This window comes from Papaver somniferum, chromosome 7 (assembly GCF_003573695.1).
Source record: "Papaver somniferum cultivar HN1 chromosome 7, ASM357369v1, whole genome shotgun sequence".
NCBI lineage: Eukaryota > Viridiplantae > Streptophyta > Magnoliopsida > Ranunculales > Papaveraceae > Papaver > Papaver somniferum.
This window is the reverse complement of record NC_039364.1, coordinates 96,957,241-96,975,015: the sequence shown is the minus strand read 5'-3', so window position 1 is coordinate 96,975,015 and position 17,775 is coordinate 96,957,241. Positions and strand designations below refer to the sequence as shown.

The window sequence follows — 17,775 nt, the reverse complement described above, 5'->3', positions numbered from 1 at the left end:
GCGAACTCGGGAAGGAGGACGAAGAAAAGAGTTAGGCCTTCAAAGAGTTACGTCTTCAAAGAGTTAAGTTTGACGGATGTAGTATTTACCTACCAGTCGTTAATAACGTCCAGTTAAGTATTCGGTGTAAACAAAGTGTAACAAATTATTTAGGCACAAATTCTGACAAAAGTATTGTCTACCCACGTTTTTGTTAACGGGGTTACAAACGGCCAGTTAAATACAGGGTGTAAAAAAAGTGTAATCCAAGTTTTAATGTCCCGACCTATAGAGTCCTGCCAAGTGTCCTTTCCAGAATTACTAATGCCCAAAGTTGTTATCTAATTTAATTTGAGGGGGGTGTCACACTCAACGTGCGACGTGGAAGCTCATATGACTTAGCATTTTAAAGGAGAGGAGATATTAATCTACTTTGAAGTTCTTCATCTTATTATCGTTTGTTTATACTATAATGAATATTTATGATTGATTGATAGATCGTTTAGGCGGCCAACTAAATTGATTTGTTGATTTAATCTATTGTTAGTATTGAGTTAGGAGATAAGTAATCGTCGAATAACTTGTACACAAGTAGAGAACACAAAACCTTGCATAGGGATTCTGTGGAGCGATAGTGTGTATAAACAACACTAAAAAGTGGACCTTGATCTAAGAGTCTAACTAGTAGGATCAATCTATAAATTCACAAAAGATAAAGCATTCGACTAAATGACACCTTGAGTGACCTACTACTAGGTGGTTTAGGTGAATAAAATCTGGTAGGCGAGAACTTCCGTATCCAGTGATATAAGGAATTTAGGGGATATCACTGATCTAACTGTTATTCCACGGTTGGTGATAATCTATGATTAACGACGAGTAGGCAATTATAATAACTCATTGACGGTTTATTAACGAAGAAGGATTCCTCGATCATATCTCTCTTTATTGATTACAATTCAACTTTATTTGCTTTGATTATTTAGTTTTTTTAAAATCTAAAACAAAACACCCTTTGTGACACTTTGACAACTAAAACTCACTGCTCTTCGTGGGAACGATCCTTACTTCCATTATATTACCAGTTAATTGTGTATTAATTTGATTGCACTTACGACAGCCATCAAATCCAATCGTGAATCCTACGACTTTACCAAATATTCAATATCTTACCCAACATAATATGCGCACCCCGATTCTTATGTCTTCCTCACCATCTTTCTTACGGGGAATTTTTTTGGCGTGGGTACACTTCCAACACAATCAAATTGTGTTAAGGTGAACAAGGTCTTGCTTACCACAGGCGATTGAAACATAATTTTCCACATCTATGGATTTTTCACCATCTATAGTTTTTGGCTTATTTTGTTTCTTCTTCCACCAATTAATTCTTGTGTTTCACTTTTGGATAGTCATGAAAGAGATCACTTTTAGACCCATTCGTATCTAAACTCATCTTTCCCAAGAATTTTTGAACTTCCAACATCATGGATTCTGCCTTTTCCATAGTCATGAAATTTTCTGAGAGATCATTCTTTTTACACTCAATGCATTATTGACTTTCTTTGTATCACTTCTGAGTGCGTTTAGGAATAATCAGAACCTTCTTCCCATTATTCTCTTCAAAATTTCTCGAAAGACAATCATACTGACTACTCTTTTGCAAGTTAGTCTTTCTCCAATTGGGAGCATCACATCTTGTCTTCGTCTTTACAAAGTTATCCTTTTGATAATCATTACAATTGTGAAAAGGCTTCGTATGACGTTTATAGGCAAATCTAGGTTTATGACAACACTGATTTATTTTCCTAAAGGTTGGATTGACAACCTGTGATGTTAAGAGGATTAGCCTTACCATATGATCTAGGTCTGATAAGTTCTTGTGATGCCCAAACAAGAACAAAATGAAGTTTCTCATTCCTTATACGAAAACGATATCCCCTTTGCAGGTGACCTTTATTTCTGCAATAATAGCAAACATAAGGAATGTTCTTACCCGGATTCATGTGTGTTGGCTTTGGAGATTGATATAATTTGCTCTTTCGAATATTGACTGCCGGTGAAGGTATTCACTTTTTCCATCAGTGAAAACCTTGGGTCGAGAAGAATCGCTAGCTTTCACAAAATTTACCTCTTAGCTAGTACTTGGAGAATCTATTCCCTTATATCCTAATCCTCGTGTATCACGATGATATTTACTTGCTCCTAGCATGGTGGTTAATTTGTTCGAGCTAGTATTGAACTTTTTCAAGTCCTCTTACAACATCTTGACTTTATCAAGAGAAGTAGCTAAATCATCCTCAAGGTGTTTATCTCGAGCGAGACAAGCACTATCTCTGTCATCAAAACTTATTTGTTGGGAGTTAATCCTCGATTCAGTTGCTGCAATTTTTTCTTCCTACTTATAGATATCTCTACGAAGATTATCATATTCAAGTGATTTTTTTACTTAGTCCATTCTCACGTTTTTTGAGGATCAAATCGTTAAGGGAATTTCAACCATAAATACCCGAGTAAATTCTTCTTATTTTCTTGTTTTCTCGACAGAGATCAGTTAGAAACGGCGTGAGAGAAAAAATTGTCATCTTACTCTTCTCCAACGGTTTAAATAACTTAACATACTCTGAGATTTCCTCATCTACATCTCTATCAATATTCGAGTCACCTTCATCAGAAAGTTCATCTAGCTGTTCTCTTATGCGTGTTTCCCAGTCATCAACAATTTCTATATCAAGAGGATGTTTAGATATTGATCTGGATATGACAGTTTCCTCAGATGTTGGATCCAAACGCTACACCATTTTAAGGGATTTGCAACGGCACTAGGTCCGTTGTGAAACGGCTGTTGCTAATCTCCGTTGCGAAAACTTAGGAACGGAAATTATCTGTTGCGAATTGCAACTGCGATTTGCTCAAGCGTGTGAAACGCGTGTGCGGTCGGAACACTAGAGATGATAAACACACCCCAGTCAAACTTTGGTCAAGAGTTCTTCTCTTTTTTTCCACCCTTAATCCCAATCTAGCCTTATCCTTCCCTTAATCCATTTCCTTCTTCATTTTTTCTCCACCACAAGCAGCGTACTCTCTCGACTCACTCTCTCCTCTCCTCTCCTCTCCATCTCCATCTCCACCTGCTCAGCTGAGCTCTTTATTCAGAAAGATTAAACCCTACTCTATCATCGTGTAGAACTCTATCATCAGGTATAATCTTTGAATCAGCTCTGATTTTTGAATCCTGTAGAACTCTTTATTTTAGGGTTTACAAATTTATATATCTAGGGTTTGAGTTCTGATTTTTGGGGTTCAGAGACTTTGATTCTAGGATTGAGAGATTTTAATTAAGTTTATAGAATGCTAGGGTTCCATTTAAGTTTGTCGATTTTAGTGTTTAATCTTTGATTCAGTTTTTCGATTTCATTTGTGAATCTGAATCTTTCTGTAACACAAATATTTTAGAATCATGGGTCTAATGGCGTTAATCAATTTGGCTTATTTGATTTTATTATCCATTGAAAAATTGGGACTTTTACGAACCAATGAGTGGGTAGTTACATTTTCATGTGAACCTGAGTGTTTTTCTCATAGCACTTTGAAATGTTTACAAAGTTAAATTTTATAATGATTTGTAAAGATCAAAACTGTCTACAGTCACTCAAGTTTTAAATTCTTTCGTACTTCGAGTTTTCATTTCAAGTTTTCTAAACCAACCTCATATCCGTTTGTGAGAATGACCCACTGGATAAAGTACTTGAAACATGCAGAGCAACTAGACTTGCTCGTAAGTTATGCATTTATTAGTTTTTGGAACTAATTAATATTCTGGACAGCCTTATCATTTAAACTCTTAAGCATATTTTTGTTCATGCTTTACATTTATGTCAATGCTTCAACATCTGTGTATGCTAAATCAATAATTTGTTTATGTGCCTTGAAAAGATTTTATGGGTTTATTCATAGTATTCTGAATGCTTTCGTTTTATGAATAACTTTATAACAACAAGTAGGACATGGCAACTGGCCATGCAAGCCATTAGGCTGGGCAATTGGCCATGAGAATTATTAGAGCTTGGCAATTGGCCATGGAAATGATTAGAGCTTGGCAATTGGCCATAGAAATTATTAGAGCTGGGCAATTGGCCACTGAAATTATTAGAGCTTGGCAATTGGTCATGGAAATTATTAGAGCTGGGAAATTGGCCACAGAAATTATTAGAGCTGGGCAATTGGCCATGAAAATTATTACGGTTTGGCAATTGGCCATCAAAATTAGAAAAGTTTGGCAATTGGCCATAAAAAGTAGCTGGATTTGGCAACATGCCATGAATGAATTTGTAAAGTTACTTCTGTTGATTTAAATTCTTAATTGCGCAAAGTTCGTATTTCATTTTACAAACGACCTTGTGCTTTGTGTATCATTTATGTCTCCGCAAGAACCTTTTTTTTTTTGCCATTAACTCCAACTGGGCATTGCTCACTCCTTTTCCCTGTTTTCCTCCCGCAGAGTACGAGAGGAGCTTGCAGCAGTAAGCCGGGCAGAGCTTACGGCAGGCCTTGAAAGCACAGAAGTTAGTATTTTGTCTTGTTTAATATGTATATCACGGGGACGGTTCTGGGGGTAGTATGTTGGTTTGATCCCATGTCATTTTCTTATATTTTGTGGTTTGTATATATCTGGGATCTGGTTTACGACCTTCCCGCTGTTTGCAAAAATGAATAATTAGGTGGCACAGTGTTTTTTTTTGTTGGGTCTAACCTTGGGCGTGTACTGACTAGTTTGAAACCCCTTTGTTGTGTAAATATTAGTGCTTTAAAAACTGTCTCATATGTATATATAACTATCACATGGACTCCCAAGGCTGTGTTATTAAGTAATGGCTCTCTGTCATATATGTTTATCTATATTTTAATGACTGCGAACCTATTTCATTTTACTGTCTATGTTGCAATGGATGTCAGACCTTCTTGCTGGTATCTTTAACCCTTTTTTTAAAAAAAACTGAGAAAGAATAGTGTAGGTGCAGTAAACAGCTTGTCTTGTGGCTAAACTTTTACTGCACAAGGGTTTCAGATGTCCCATTTAGGAGATTTAGTCCAGCTAGTGATTCTGGACTTTTTTTTTTGTTTATGGAAATGTCCCCCTCCATGTATTAACATTTTTGTTTTATGTCTCTTCATTAGTCTGAATTGTTTGTACTCACCACTTTAGTTCCCTGTGAAGATAGTGTCTAGCAAGAAAGAGATTGTCATTTACAAACTGGTAATGAATTCCTGAAGTTTGATAAGCCCAAATATTTTTATTGGAATTTGGATTTTCTTGAGACTTCTTACACAGTTCTGAATCTACTTACGGTATACTTAAATTTTGAGAACGAGTTGTGTTGTCTACCATATCTACTATGTAGTTGCCGCGGTTCTTATATTTCTACCCTGCTCTTAGATTTGTATAATTACTTCTGTTTTGAGTGACGCACCCGAGGGTTTGTCTCGCTGATGGGTTAAAACCCAACCCATTTGGAGGGAAATTCTTTATTCCGTTACACTTTCGATTTCAGTTTTTCGATTTCTTCTATTTCTTTCGGTTTTAGGGTTTCATATGTGAATCTAATACGATTTGATTTTTTCCATTTTAGCGTTTGTCAAGATTGAAGAACTGAAGTACTTTGGAGATCAGAAGAGCATTGAAGGTATAAGTTTGATATATTGCTCTATGTTAAGTTTTTTGGGGATTTTGATTATTTTGGTTCTTTTATATCATTTATCCGAAGTTTGATGATAATAGCATCTCAGTGAGCATGATAAAAATGGACTGAACTTAGAAAAAAATGGACCGAACTTAGAAATTTGTATAATTTCTGAACTTAGAATTTTTATAAGTTTGTATGGACTGAACTTGAGAATTTGTGTAAGTCTGATTTTGAGGTACTATGTTGTTCATTATGTTGCTACGAACTATGCTGTTGGTGACCTTACTCCGGTAAGTCTTTGTTGTGATATTCGTTACAATATCATTTGCATCTTATTCATTAAGCCATTGGGTCTGGTGGGTCTTGATAACAGCTGTCTTAACTTGTATGTATTTTTTGTTCTATTTGTCCAGTTCACACTTTTGTCAGACCTGGAACCATCTCTCAAAGCTATTAAAGATAAGCTCTTGACTAAGAATGTGCATTGATTGTTAATTGGTAAAGATAGTTCCATGGATTTAATGAATCTTTCTTATGTTTTCATTTGCAGCTAAGTGTTACCATTAGTATCCCCAGGGCAAGATGAATTTGTTTTCCATCCCCAGGGCAGTATGAATTTGATAAAGAATGAAGTTTGTTATTTCGTACTTACATAAAGAATGAAGTTAGTTTTGGAGTTTGATTTGAATTTGATTTCACTTCTTGGCATGCAGATTAAGCCTGAGATGTACAGATATGAAGTCATGTCAACTAAAATTGAAATGCGCCTTGCTAAAGCTGAAGCAATCAACTGACATCTCTTGAATATACCAGGGAAAATTCAGTTCAACAGAAATTGAACTCGCCACCAGGTAGGACATTAAGCTTGTTGTATGGACTTGCACCACATGTCTATTGATAGCAAGAGTAACAGAACCATATAAGTAGTGATAGGGATGTTTGTGGATTTTAGGAAAACTAGGCATACATGTTTCATTGAGTGTAGTTTGATACTTTCAATCTCTTGCATAAGCTACTTGTTAGTGTGAAGTATGTGGGTTCTTTTGATTTGATTATATAGCCTATTAGTCTTCGACTCAATCTTTATAAGCATACTGGATAACTGATTAGAAGAATTTGTGATGCTTTGTTCGCAGGTTAATTGAATGATGCTCATGAGATCAGAAAGGTTGGAGAACAAGGCAGCAAAGCAGCAGCTATTAGGTCCCTTAGCAGCTGCAAGATTTGTAAGTTATAATGTAGTATCTCCTTATAGAGATTTAAGTTAGAAGAACTTAGGAATTTCAGAACTTTCTACAAACTGGACTTAGGAATTAAGTATGTTTCTGTGTATGCCCATTAAATGAATGACATAGTTTGTATCAAATACTCATACTTGTTGTTAACTTCAATTGAAGAATTCTTTTTTCATAATGGTGAATGTGGAAATGAAAGTGAATGAATGTGTCATGGTTTGTATATCTGTGGAATGCTGAATATGGGGAACTGGGTAACTGCAGGGGGGTAAATGTGGGGGAATGGATTTTGACCAGGTCAATGAAGACTTGACCTTTTTTTTGCTGTTGCAAAAAATTAGCAACGTCTGTTGCTAAATTAGAAGCAGAACCAATAACATTTAGTTCCAGTAGGGGTATTCCTGTAATTAGCCACATATTCGCTATGGCAGACTTCCATTGCTCATGAGCACGTTCGCAACGGCAGCGGCCGTTGCGAATCCCCGTTGCTGACCAGGAATCGCAACGGAGCTTATGCCGTTGCGAATAACTGCAACACGCCGTTTTGCAACAGGGATCTTCCGTTGCAACCCCAGTCAGCAACAACCAGGGACGTTGCTAATCCTTAAAAATGGTGTAGTGAAACTTGAACAAAATCATCTGGTTGATTATGAACTGGTGATACGTTATGAGAGATAGTACATTTGTCCATAGAATAGATTTCTTCAAACACAGACTTAGTAGGTCTTCGCGTGTTTTCCCGCTCTGATACCAATTGAAAATGCGTGCTTCAAACACAGACTTATTAGGTCTTAGCTGACGTCCTTAACAACCTAAGAGTTTTTTCAACTCAATTGAAGACTTTAAACCAATATGTTTTGATCAAAAGATCAAGGTGAGATAAGAAATAGTTTGCAATAGACAAAATCTAGCAAACCTCACAACTCTAAAGAGCAACCTAAATTATTATTCACCTCACAAGTAGAACCTACTTTGATTTCAACAGAGAATCGTTATAGAGGAATATACTTGTGGAATCAAAATCTGGGATGAAGAAATTTTGTGATTTTTATCTATCTTGCCTGATCGGAGTGAGACTCAACAGTTAGTCGCAAGATCAGGATACACGAACTATCAAGATAAAGATAGTTGGAGCTGGCTTCATGAATCCCTAAGCGAAGTATTATTAGTCGCTAAACTTAAAAAGGTTTAAAGAAGAGGACGACTCTTGTTTACAAGTAGAACACAAAAAAAAAATGTCGGGGATTCAAAGATCTCAGTTTCTTGAGGTTCTCCTTATATAGACTTTCAAAATCAAAGGTTGCTTTAGATTTAAGCTAAGGCAGCTTTGGAATCAAGCAATCAATATTCATTATTACATGAATCTTTGATTTGAGATTAACACAACAAAATATACGCTCTGGTTAGGATGAACCATAACCGAACCGTGTATAATGACTTGTTCATGAAAGGTTAGCCGAAACTAGCCATACGAACTATAAGCTTAACCATTTTCATATAACAATTTTTGAAAAAGCGGGGATCTAACAACCACACCCAGTATTTCATTTAGGCAATCTGTATGGACAAACTCCAATATAATTTCCAAGAGAATCAACTAGACAGTCAGACTCAATCAATGGAAATATATCCAAGAGTTATATCTCTGTTTCTCAATGTAATCAACAAATCAAACAAATAGAATCCGTGAGCCTGATTATTACGAGAAACAACTTAAACGATACCAAAGACCAATTGTCAATCAATTTATATCAACAACCAAAGGTTGGATTATCTAATTGACTGAACTACGCAAAGCCTGTGATATTTCAATTATACAGAAAATATAATCGGAAAAGAAATAACACAGACACCAGAAATTTTGTTAACGAGGAAACCGCAAATGCAGAAAAACCTCGGGACCTAGTCCACATTTGAACACCACATTGTATTAAGCTGCTACAGACACTAGCCTACTGCACGTTAACTTCAGACTGGAATGTAGTTGAGACCTAACCAATCTCACACTGATAAAGGTGCAATCACGTTCCTTACGCCTATGAATCCCAACAGGACTCTACGCACTTGATCCCCTTAGATGATCTCATCCACAACTAAGAGTTACTACGACCCAAAGTCGAAGACTTGATATACAAATCTGTCTCACACAGAAAAATTTATTGAATAGATAAATCTGTCTCCCACAGAAATACCTACGAAGTTTGTTCCGTATTTTGATAAATCAAGGTGAACATGAACCAATTGATAATCCGGTCTTATATTCCCGAAGAACATCTTAGAAATTGATAAGTGCATAATTCATATGATTTTAGTGTCCATTCCATACTTGTTTTAGCTATTATTCTTGCATGTATTTGTGTTATTACTCTTGTTTTCTCTTATTTTCCTCAATTAGGTATATCATCCAAAAAGGAGCTACAAAGTGCTGAAAAGATCTAGGAAGAGAAGTATTCCAAGTATCCAAGTGCCCAAGTCCAAGAGAAGTGGAAGAAGTGCAACGAAAAGGAGCAAAACGCTCAAAATCAAGAGAAGGGCCAAAGACCGATCTTAACTCATTCAAATTAAGGATTTCTCATCATCATCTTGAAGAAAATTGAAATATAAAAATAATTCAAAAAGAATGAGGTCATTCCGAGTTCGTATGAAGAAGTTTTGGCCAAAACTGTTTTGATCAAATACCGAAGACAGTAAGGTTCGCATACCGGGTACGCATACCTTAATTCCGAAAATTTCTGCTGGAATTTGAAGTTCGTGGACGGGTACACGTACTTAGCAAGTAGAAAACGTGTATTAATACCTTGGAAGGCCTAAGGGCATGTTTGGAGTCGTTATTTCATATTTTTGGGTCGGGTTCTTGAACCAAACTAAATACGTGAAGGCCAAGCAATGTAAACCTATAAAAGGAGATATTAGGTCATGAATGAAACATCATCATAAGGTCACGAAATTTTAATGGCTTGGAGAGGAGAAATATCATATGGAGCCAAAGCTAGGGTTTTAGAGCGATTCTTCAATCGTAACGATATCTCTAAACTTTTCTTATATGTATATCATGGATGCTTCTACATCCATGAGTAGCTAAACACCCATTGATTGAGGATGAATTCTAAGTTGTAAACTTGATTTGATTTAATATATGAATCTATTTTGATTTCTTCATATGATTATCGTTTGTATTTACTATTAAAATACTTATGATTGATTTGATAGATTGTTTAGGTGGCCAACTGAATATATTTGTTGATTTAATCTATTGCTAGTGAGGGTTAGGATATCTGTAATTGTTGAATAATTCCTTACACAAGTAGAAAACGTGAAACCTTGCAGAGGGATTCTGTAAAGCGATCACGTGTAAACACAACCTTAGCAACTAGATCGAGCGTACTGAGTCTAACTACTAGGATCAACCTAAATTCACAAAACCTAAAGCATTCACTGAATTACATCTTGTAAGCGTACCTCAAGGTGGTTCAGAAGAATAAAATCTGGTAACTAAGCGTACCTGTTATCTAGTGATTTAAGGGATTTTGGGAATAGATAATCGTACTTGTTATTCTACGGTTGGTGATAATCTATGATTAATGACGAATAGATGAATATATTAACTCATTGATAGTTTATTAACGAACAAGGATTCCTCGATCATATCTCTCTATTGCTTACAACTTAATATTTTTCAATTGCTTTTATTTACTTTTTTCAAATCTAAAAACAAACCCCCCCCCTTTGTGACACTTTGACAACTAAAACTCACTGCTCTTCGTGGGAACGATCCTTACTTCCATTATATTACCAGTTAATTGTGAGGAAATAATATTATTAATTTGTTGAGCCTACGACACCCATCAAATTTTGGCGCCGTTGCCGGGGAGCAGTCGGTAGCTTTAGTTGTTAATTCTTTTAGTTTTTTTATTGTTTTTAGAGTTTCTTGTTAGTTTTTAATTTTGTTTTCTAGATTTGTGGTTTCAGGTACTTATTCTCTGGCACCGAAAGTCTGGGAATACCAGAGGTGCGGTATTCAAACTCGTAGAGGAACAATACTACAAGCAGTCAGCAAACGCAACAAGAACCTTCTTCAGAAGAGATGGTAGACGATACAAATCCACCACCTCCACCTGTGGGAGAGGAAGCTGCGAGAGTTGACATTCTCCATGTTTAGATTCGCAACCACTGTGTATTACAATCACTAACCCAATGGAGCTGAAATTGAATCTACTTCATCATCTACCAAAGTTCAAGGGACTTCCAGGTGAAGATCCGAATCGTCATTTCCGAAAATTCCAACAGAAGATGACAAGTCTTAGGCAAAGTACCGAAGACAGTGATACAACATTGTTGCAAGCTTTTCAATTCTCTTTAATAGATTTAACGGAAGAATGGTTGTATTACCTTCCTCCAGGGAGTATTACAACATGGAATGAGATGAAAAAGCTATTTTTAGAGAAATATTTTCCTGCTTCGAAAGCAGCCTCTGTTCGTAAGGAGATTAGTGTTGTTCTTCAGATTACTGGGGAGTCTCTCTATTAATACTGAGATAGGTACAAAAAGTTAGTGACAAGCTGCCCCCATCACAACATATCCCCAACACTCATCATTCAATACTTCTATGAAGGATTACTTTCAGAGCAACGGAATTTGATTGATGCAGCTGATGGTGGTTCACTTACTGAAAAGATAATCTCGCAGGAAACCAGCTTGATTGAGAGCATGGCTTCGAATGCTCAACAATTTTATACCAGAAATGACTCAAATGTCAGAAGAGTTAGCAATATGGAGCAACGAATGAACAATATAGAGAAAGTAGTACAAAGGATGGCAGCAGTGATTATTCCATCATATGAAGATGAAGCCGAGGTAAATGTCATATTTCCTAATCAGAGGCCAAGGTATGATCCCTACTCTAATACTTACAATCCGGTTTGGAATGACCACCCAAATTTAGTTATGCTAACAAGCAAGCTGCAGCTCCTAATCCTTATGCGAGACAAAATGGATTTCAACAACAACAATTCCAGCAGCCTCAACAACCTCAGAATCAAAGCTCCAGCCTTGAAGATTTTCTGAAAACCTACATACAGAAACAAGATACAATTTTGCAAACACAGGATATGGCGACTAAGAACATTGGGACACAAATGGGTCAATTAGCCACTTCTGTAGGTAAGTTAGAAGCATATGCAGCTGGAAAACTACCATCTCAATCGTTTGTCAACCCAAGAGAGCACGTCAATGCAGTGACATTAAGAAGTGGAAGACAAGTTGAGGATCCACAATAACAAGGTTCTAATATGGATACAGGGGAAGTACGCGCACCTAGTGATGACATCGAAAAGGAAGTAGAAGAGGAAATCGTCCCAAAGGAAAAGCCAACCTCAAACGGCCAACCTAAGGACACGGTTCTCACTTTTACCATACCACCACCTCCTTTCCCTAGTCGTTTTGCCAAGTCAAAGAAGAAAGCTCAAGACAAGGAGATCATGGATATTTTCAGCAAGACACACATCAACATTCCATTTATTGAGGCCATCAGAACCGTACCCAGGTATGCGAAGGTTTTGAAGGATTTGTGTACCAGAAAGGATAGGTTGATTGCCAATGAGATCACTCAAGTGGGCGAAAGTGCTACAGCTATGTTACTTAAGAATATGCCTACAAAGTGTAGAGATCCATGCGGATTTACAGTACCCGTTACCATTGGTAACCGACGATTTGAGCGTGCTTTGCTTGATTTGGGAGCTTCCATAAGTGTTATGTCAGCCGATGTTTACGATTCTTTGAATCTCGGACCTTTAAAAGAGGCAAAGATTACTATTCAATTGACTAACAAGTCCAATATATATACTAAGGGAGTCGTGGAGGACGTGTTAGTTCAAGTGAATCAATCAATCTTTCCGGTTGATTTTTACATTGTAGATATGTACAATGGAGATAATTGTTCATCTACTTCGTTACTTCTTAGGAAACCGTTTATGAAAACTGCAAATATGAAGATTGATGTTGATAGTGGTGCACTCACTATGGAATTTGATAAGGAGATCATATGTTTCAATATTTTTGAAACCATGCGCTATCCTAGTGATGTTCATTCTGCTTTCTCCATTGATGTTATTGGTTCATTAGCGCAACAAATGTTTGATTTGAACAGTGAAGATGAACTTGGAGTTGTGTTATGCAACATCATTTCTTTAGACGTTCACGGACAGTCGAACCTAGACGTTGAATTAGACAAAGAAATTGTGGAAATTTGTGGTGCATTAACGGCATTACAAACAGCTAAACCGGTTAATATTTCTTATATTTCTTTACCCGTAACTAATGAGGTTCCTTTACCTTCTATTGTGCAGGCACCGAAACTAGAACTGAAGCCGCTTCCAGATCACTTAAAGTACGCGTACTTGGGTGACAAAGAAGAACTTCCGGTGATTATTGCAAAGAAACTCACCCCAATACAAGAAGAACGTCTACTTAGGGTTCTGAAAGAGCACAAAACGGATATTGGTTGGACAATTGCTGATATTAAAGGCATTAGTCCATCCATGTGCTTGCATAGAATCCTAATGGAAGATGATTTTAAGTATGTAAGTGATGCTCAGCGTAGGCTTAACCCCCCAATGTTGGAGGCCGTGAAGAAAGAGATCCTCAAATTGCTAAATGTGGGGGCGATTTACCCAATTTCTGACAGCAAATGGGTTAGTCCGGTACAGGTGGTACCTAAGAAAGCATGTGTCACTTTTGTTAGAAATCAATATGATGAACTCGTTCCTACAAGAGTTCAAACAAGATGGAGAGTGTGCATAGACTACAGAAAACTTAATGTCGCAACCCGAAAGGATCACTTTCCTTTACCTTTCGTTGATCGGATGTTAGATAGGTTAGCGGGACACTCACATTATTGCTTTTTGGATGGTTATTCGGGATACAATCAGATTGTTATTGCACCGGAGGATCAAGAAAAGACTACTTTCACTTGTCTTTTTGGTACGTTTGCCTATAGACAGATGCCGTTTGGTCTTTGCAATGCGCCTGCCACTTTTCAGAGGTGTATGGTTAGTATATTTTCTGACTATTTGGAACGCATCATTGAGGTATTTATGGATGATTTTAGTGTTTATGGTGATTCATTTCATATTTGTTTACAAAATCTTGAACTTGTGCTTAAAAGATGCATAAACACTAACCTTGTTCTTAATTGGGAGAAATGCCATTTTATGGTAAACCATGGTATAGTGCTAGGTCACATTTTGTCCTCTCGAGGGCTTGAAGTTGACAAAGCAAAGATAGATTTGATAAGGAACTTACAATATCCCACTTCGATGAGGGAAATTCGCTCGTTTCTTGGTCATGCAGGTTTTTACAGGCGGTTTATCAAGCATTTCTCCAAAATCTCAATGTCGATGTGCAAATTATTGCAAAAAGAGGTTATACTTCAACAAGGAATGCAAGGATGCCTTTGATAGATTAAAAGAGTTGTTGACAACTGCACCAATTATCAAGTCACCGGATTGGAGTTTACCATTTGAATCAATGTGTGATGCAAGTGACTATGCAGTTGGAGCCGTTTGGGTCAAAGAGTAGACAAGCTGTCTCATGTGATTTATTATGCATCTAGGACCCTAAACGATGCACAAATCAACTATTATACCACTGAGAAAGAATTTTTGGCTATAGTGTTTGCATTAGAAAAATTTAGATCCTATTTGGTGGGTTCAAAAGTGGTTGTGTATTCTGATCACGCGGCACTTAGGTACCTACTAAAGAAGAAAAAAGCTAATCCAAGAATTATACGGTAGATTCTACTATTGCAAGAGTTTGATTATGAAATAAAGGATAAAAGAGGTGTTGAAAATATTGTTGCTGATCATCTTAGTAGACTTGTTGTTTCCGAAGAAGAACTTCTTTTACAATATCGTTTTCCAGACGAACAACTTTTCTCAATTGAAGATTCAACACCTTGGTACGCGAATATAGTGAACTACTTGGTTACAAGACAAGTACCTAGTACTTTGTCTAATTTTCCAAAGCTTAAGCTTAAGAAAATAGCCAAGCAGTATGTGTGGGATGAGCCCTACTTGTGGAAATATGGTTCTGATCAAATTATCCGCAGTTGCGTACCTAATTCTGAATTTTAATCTATTCTTAATTTTTGTCATACTTATGCATGTGGTGGTCACTTTGGTTCTAAATGTACCGCTTTCAAAGTACTTGAAAGTGGATTTTAGTGGCCTACCCTATTTGAAGATGCATATGTTTTTTGCAAATCTTGTGATAGATGTCAAAGAACGGGCAATCTAGGTGCTCGAAATCAAATGCCAATCACACCAATTATTGTTGTTGAAGTATTTGATGTGTGGGGAATTAATTTTATGGGTCCTTTTGTCAATTCTAACGGAAAATTTTATATACTTCTTGTTGTGGATTATGTTTCGAAATGGGTGGAAGCTAAAGCCACCCCTACTAATTATTCTCAAGTTGTTTGTGAGTTTGTGAAGGAATATATTTTCTCTAGACATGGTACACCAAGAGTGGTTATCAGTGACGGAGGTTCACATTTTCAGAAATCCTTCCATGCTCTACTCAAGAAGTACAACATAATACACAAGGTTGGTACGCCGTATCACCCACAAACTAGTGGGCAAGCCGAAATCTCAAACCGAGATTAAATACATTCTTGAGAAAACCGTAAACACTACACGAAAAGATTGGAGTTATAGGCTTAATGATGCATTATGGGCATATAAAACGGCGTACAAAACACCGATTGGTATGTCTCCATATCGGTTGGTTTATGAAAAAGCTTGTCATCTTCCGGTTGAACTTGAACACAAGGATTATTGGGCGATAAATATGTGCAACATGGATTATGACAATCGGGAAAACAAAGGAAGTTACAACTCAACGAGCTAGAGGAGATACGTAATGATGCTTGCAAGAGTTCTCGTATATACAAGGAAAAGACAAAACTTTTTCATGACAAAATGATTTCTCGAAAGAGTTTTGTTGTGGGTCAAAAAGTTCTTTTATTTATACTCATCTTCGATTATTTCCTGGGAAGCTAAGGTCCATATGGATAGGATCGTATGTTGTTACTAATGTTTTTCCTTATGGTGCAGTTGAGATTACTATTGTGAAAACTGGAATAATTTTCAAAGTCAACGGACATAGATTGAAGCCTTATTATGAAAACTTCTCTAAGGAGAATTTAGAAGTAACGAGACTTCAAGATTCACTCCCTCTGGAGGAGTAGCATCACTGGAATGCCAAGTCGGGCTGAGGACATTAAACTAAGCGCTAAATGGGAGGCAACCCATCGGTTTTGTATCTCTATCCCTTTTGTTTTTAGTTTTCTTAGTTTTTCATATCATATCTTGCATTCCCATCTTAGATTTTACAAGTCCTATATCTATAATGAAAGTTTTGACGAATTCTCGTCAGAAAATTCTGACTGCGCACTTGTCACGAAAATAGCTCTCGAGACTTCATGCGGAGTCCGATTTGAGTTGTTGACCCCAAATTTTAAAGAGGACAGACCCATATTTCTTTTAAGAAAAAGAAAATCTGAATTTGGATTTTGTTAAGTTGGAGCGATAGGCCTGGACATTTGAGTTTCGGTATTTTTACAGATTTTTTTTTCAGATTGCATGTCAGTCAGTTTGGAGGCCATAAAAGTCAGAATATTTATCGAAACACTGTGAAATTTTGACACCTTATAGAAAAGACGTAGACGGAAAATTTTTGTTTAGGATTTTTTTCCTAGTTCCCTATACATTTGTACAGTTTTCGAGTTTTTCAGGGATGTTATGTCAGAAATCAGAATTTTCGGTTTTGAACATTGAGGACAATGTTGAGTTTAAGTGTGGGGGAGTAGTTAAGCATGTTTGGATTCTATAAAAAAAATTAAAAGAAAATAAAATACCAATACTCTTTGATTTCTTGCATACTTGAGAGTTCATCTTTTGGAGTTAATTATGAGCTACTTAGGATGACACTCTAAACCTTTTAAGGTTGAAACAGTTCTTACGGCCATAGATTGAGTTCCACTTTATCATTCCACAATCCTTAATTATATATATGTTCATAATTGAATGCGAAACTAAACTATGGTAGTCGTTTGAAAGAGTCATCCTTGCAATTAATCATTACTGAATCACTTTCTTTTTATTGTTGCAGTTATATGTTTCTCTAAAGTGATTTGGTGGGATCCTGATACTGCCATGGATGTCGTAGCAAGGTAATCATTGGTTGAGTTTATATAAAAGCCCCATATACAATTATCTTACACTTCGGAATAGTGAGTTGAAAAAAAAAAACGTATATAAGGCTCCCTCTTCATTTATCGATACTTGGATAGCAAGACGTGTAAAACGTTGTCCCTGACTCCGTCGCCTAAGCAAGCGTGGAACGTAGGATCCAAGGCAACTATCACGTATTTGCTGAAAAGGAACATGCTCTTAGAGTATCTAATCATGTAGTTGATAAAAATAAAAACCATATTATCATTATATAGCAAGTCAAAAATACTATTGATGAGGTTCTTGACGCTTAGATAACAGTATGTGTGAAACGTTGTCCCTGTATCCGTCGCATAAGCAAGCGTGGAACGCAGGATCCAAGGCAACTATCACATACTGCTGAAAGGAAACATGCGCTTAGAGTATCTAATCATGTGGTCAATTTAATTGGGTGTTTATCTCAACTATTGTGCTATAAATAAGAATCCTTTGACGACATTCATACAAGTATCGTGGGTAACATCTTTCACTTTAGTCAACATTTGAGCAACAATACGCACCATGCATTCAAGAGCTTTATCTTTGTCCTCTATCTGGGGCCTCTCATCTACTAGTATCACTCGAGTATGCGAAACATTGAGGTACCAT

At 36.7% G+C, this 17,775-nt stretch overlaps 1 long non-coding RNA gene across 1 annotated transcript; it reads left to right on the top strand.

Moving 5' to 3' along the window:
• The first annotated feature begins 3,049 nt into the window (after positions 1-3,049).
• LOC113292894 lies at positions 3,050-7,024 on the top strand. The gene is made up of 5 exons (XR_003331931.1): positions 3,050-3,180; positions 4,481-4,544; positions 5,610-5,663; positions 6,077-6,514; positions 6,800-7,024. It is a non-coding gene; the product is annotated as an uncharacterized LOC113292894 (long non-coding RNA).
• The last annotated feature ends 10,751 nt before the right edge of the window (positions 7,025-17,775 follow it).